The following is a 4,555-nucleotide window of genomic DNA, read 5'->3' as shown; positions in this document are numbered from 1 at the left end:
GAGTGCAACGGAGTGAAGCACTGAAGTGATTTTAGCACCTAGGGCTTAATTGTGGCTAGGGATCTTCCACCTGGACCAAAGTGTTAGGTCTATATATAGTAATAGGGTTTATCACTTAGAATCCCTAGAGCTCATTGCAATTCTATGCGAGTGCGAGGTTGAGAGGTTATTCAATCTCTCCTCCGGGACATGTATAGGGTTAGGCATGGTTGACCTTAGATTTGGAATCATGTAATTAAAGATTTCCACGACTCATTGTTGCATCAATTAGGAAGTATAATAGAGGGTTCTTGCACTTGAAATGATTGTCCTAGGAGGATCAATATCCGAGTACCGCATCTTTATCAATTGCTTTACCTTCTCCTTTACTTGTGCCCTCTATCTTGTTGTTTTTATTCTCGTTATTTCATATTTTGTCACACTTATCTCTATTCATCTTCCACATTAGTTAAGAAACAACTTAAGTGTCTTCTTTATCCCCTGCTCTCTGTGGATACGATACCCAATCATTTGGGATTATTATGTCGATACCCGTGCACTTGCTGTTTACACGCATATATGGACGTGTCAAGTTTTTGGCACTGTACACTTAGAAGAAAAGTGAAAGAACCTGTGCACTTTGTTTTCTTAGCTATTCATTCATTCTATTTCATATCTTCTTTTCTATCATCGTTCTGATTTTGTTTTCTTTCTTTTGGTGCAACTCCAGGTTATGACCCGAGGGAACCCTTCGATATTGATTGAAGGAGACCCCAAGCTCCAACGTACACCTAGTAGAAAAGGGAAAGAACATGTGCAAGAACAGTCTAATCTAGCTGATTTTAAAGTAGAAGAATATGAAAATATTGCAGAACAGAATGAGCAGCAGTGGACATTATCCGATTATGCTAGACCTTCAGTATTGGGGACATAATCGAGTATTGTGGGTCCCCTAATTACAGCTCAGAAGTTCGAGCTGAAGCCGGCATTCATCCACATGTTGTAGCAATTCGCACAATTTAATGGTTTGGCCGATGAGGATTTGAACAGTCATATAGAGAACTTTCTTGAGGTGTCCGATATGCTTAAGATAAACGGGGTAACGGATGATGCCATCAAGTTGAGAGCCTTCCCATTTTCCTTGAAAGGGGGAGCGAAGCAGTGGCTACACTCATTACCTAGGGCATCAATTACCACATGGGAGGAGATGGTAGAAGCTTTTCTTGCACGTTATTTCCCTCCCGGAAAATCTGCAAAGCTTAGGAATGAGATCTCATCCTTTGTACAATTGGAATTGGAGTCTCTATTTTAGACGTGGGAAAGGGTCAAGGAGCTCCTGAGAAAGTGCCCGGAACATGGATTCCCAGAGTGGATGATTGTTCAGGCCTTTTACAGTGGTTTAAATCTGAGTACAAGGTAACTCTTGGATGCCGCAGCAGGAGGTACCTTAGGTAGCAAGACCCCCGGTGAGGCCCGTCAACTAATTGGAGAATTGGGGTTAAACAACTACCAATGGAATGCTAGGAAGAAGAAAAATATGGCCGGCCTCCATGAGATAGATGTAGTAACCTCATTGGCGGCTTAAGTAGAATCATTGAGTAAGAAGTTAGATCTCCTAACTTCGAATAGAGTGGAGGCCATGACTACTTGCACCGGGTGTGGTGGAGCACATGCTCCCTCCGATTGCCCGATCTCTATTGGTGATGCATCTTCGGTTTAGAATGTCGATTTTGTGGGTAATGGTATGAGGAATCAAGGAAACCCATACAGAAATACCTACAATTCGGGTTGGAAGAGTCATCCCAATTTCTCGTAGAGCAACCACGGTCCACAAAAGGCCATAGGGCCACCGGGTTTCTAACAACAAGCCCCAAACATGGAGAACCGAGTTTCAGGTTTGGAGACCTGAATGAACGATTTGGAGAAGGCCTTAACTAGGTTTGTGCAATCATCTGATACAAGATTCCAATTAGTTGAGGCTACACTTCACAACCACACCGCCTCTTTGCATAATCTTGAAAATCAAGTAGGGCAGATTGCGAAGTCCTTATCGGAAAGGCCACAAGGAAGCTTGCCGAGTAACACCGAGACCAACCCTAGAGAGCATGTGAAGGCGATCACTTTGAGAAGTGGTCGTGAGGTTGAGGGTAAGCTTCAGAGTAAGAAGCCCAATGAACGTGCACCCGAGGTTAAAGAGGTTGAGAAAGGAGCAAGCAAAGAGAAGGAGGTGGTACCCCCACCTTTGAAGCCAAGAATCCCTTATCCCTCTAGATTGAAGAATGAAAAAGGGGATGAACAGTACAATAAGTTCCTGAGTTTGTTCAAACAACTCCACATCAATATTCCTTTTGTTGAGCCATTGGCCCAAATGCCTAAGTATGCAAAATTCTTGAAAGACTTGTTGACCAACAAGAGGAAGTTGAGGAGAGTACTTCAGTGATTTTAGATGCATCTTGCTCGGCGGTTTTGCAAAAAAACATGCCAAATAAGAAGAAAGACCCAGGACGCTTCATTATTCCGTGTAATACTGGAAATCTAGGTGAAGAAATGGCATTGGCGCACTCAGGGGCCAGTATCAACGTCATGCCATACACCTTCTTTTCAAAAGTTAGGCTTGGGCGAGCCTAGACCCACTCGGATGACTTTGCAATTGGCGGACTGAACGGTGAGACATCCGAGGGGTATCATCAAAGATGTGCTTGTCAAGGTGGACAAGTATATATTTCCTGTAGACTTTGTGGTGCTAAACGTCGATGAGGATGTGGATGTACCCTTGATACTTGGGAGGTCGTTCTTGCGGACTTCCAAGGCATTGATTGATATGGACTGTGAAGAGCTAACTTTGAGAGTTGGAGATGACAAGCTCACATACCACCTTGCTGAAGCCATGCGGTATTCTCTTGATTTCGATGATACTTTATATTTTCTAGACACTACTGATGAGATTGTTGATGAATACATGCAGGAAATGTTTAATCCAGACCCGTATGAGGGTCTGTTAGACCAAGAGGAGGATAATGAAGAAGTAATGATGCTTGGTTCGATGGAAGAAGTACCATCTACCCCGGGGATCTTGAGGAAGGTGCTCCGGAAGATAAAGAGGGCTAGGAGACACCATCGGAAACGCTCCAAGGCTGTTGGAGACGTGCGTGAACCGAAGAAGTTGGATGAACCATTGTTAGGCGGTCCCAAGCCCGATAATTCACCCTATACCCTCAAGAGATTTTGCTCGTCGTGCTTCCAAGCCATGGGTAAGAGGGCAACTTTCATATATGAACCCCCGTGAGGTAAGACAAGGTACGTCAAGCTAAGTGACGTTAAACAAGCACTTCTTGGGAGGTAACCCAAGTGTTTACTGTTTTCATAGTTTAGTAGTTTAGTGTGTGCACGAATAAAGTGTTGAGTGTTGGTGTCTTGATTTTTATATACTTGTGCTGCGATTTTATTGTGGGTTTTGAATTGTCATCGTGTGTTTTCATGTGGATTTGGCGAAGTTGGGCCATTTGAGCTATTTCTCATGTTTTTCACTTGCAAAATTTGCATATTAGGGCAGATTCTGAGTGTGTAAACATGTTCAAAAAATTTCTGCAGAGACTGCAGAATTTTCTAAGGCATCCAGAGAAAACGCACGGGCGTGTGGAATTTCCGCACGCCCGTGAATTTGCATTGCGAGCTCATCCAGAGAAGGCACAGGGGCGTGGACTCGCCCCTGTGAATGACCATGCGATTCTCTCACGCTCATGGGTAATTTCCGCACGGGCGTGTGAATTCCTGCAGAGATTGGCAGATTATCCCGAGACCACACAGGGGCATGGACTCGACCCTGTAGGTGACCTTGTGAAAATCGCACATGCGTGGGTAATTTTTGCACACCCGTGCGAATCTCAACAGAGGAGCTCCGGAGAGGTGTATACATAGGAATAGGGTTTATCACTTGGAATCCCTAGAGGTTATTACAATTCTATGCGAGTGCAAGGTTGAGAGGTTATTCAATCTCTCCTCCGGAGAGGTGTATCCTAGGCTTAGTGAGTTGGGCCTGTGAGTTGCCCATTTCGTCAGCACCGATCTGGAGAGGTGTATCCTAGGCCGGACAAAGGAACCCTTGCGATGAGTAGAGGACTCTCCACAAGATAATCACCACAACTAACGAGGGGGTTTTCTATGGACGCTTTGTTTTTACATTCGATTTCATTGATTGTATCTAGCTCCATGGAGAGCTAAACGCCTAGTGGGTACTTGGGTACTTGTGAACCCTAGGATGTATTCGTTTCATTGAATCTCTTTATTATGTTTTCAATTAATTAATGTTTATTGTGAGTTCTAATCTTGGAGATTTGATTGTATGAATACTCCCCTAGAGTGACACTAGGGTTGAGAGTTCTTTTTGGTAACTCTTGTGAGTGAGTGACACACCATGAGAGTTAGACAAAGCTAGATTGGAGAGGGTTGAGAGGGTGAGTCGAGAGGTAGCGGAGCGTCCCCTTTCCCCTCCGGTGTGATCTATCCTACCTCCATGTTCCAAGAGTTCTTTGCGGCCATAGTAGAGTGAATGGGCTAAGAGATGACCTTCCGCTGG

General features: G+C 44.3%; 1 non-coding gene across 1 annotated transcript; it reads right to left on the bottom strand.

Moving 5' to 3' along the window:
- Positions 1-1,234: 1,234 nt before the first annotated feature.
- On the bottom strand, positions 1,235-1,341 carry LOC120253928. Its single transcript, XR_005534465.1, has one exon. It is a non-coding gene; the product is annotated as a small nucleolar RNA R71 (small nucleolar RNA).
- Positions 1,342-4,555: the final 3,214 nt, after the last annotated feature.

This window comes from Dioscorea cayenensis, unplaced genomic scaffold (assembly GCF_009730915.1).
Source record: "Dioscorea cayenensis subsp. rotundata cultivar TDr96_F1 unplaced genomic scaffold, TDr96_F1_v2_PseudoChromosome.rev07_lg8_w22 25.fasta BLBR01000252.1, whole genome shotgun sequence".
Taxonomy (NCBI): domain Eukaryota; kingdom Viridiplantae; phylum Streptophyta; class Magnoliopsida; order Dioscoreales; family Dioscoreaceae; genus Dioscorea; species Dioscorea cayenensis.
This window is presented reverse-complemented; position numbering and strand designations above follow the sequence as displayed.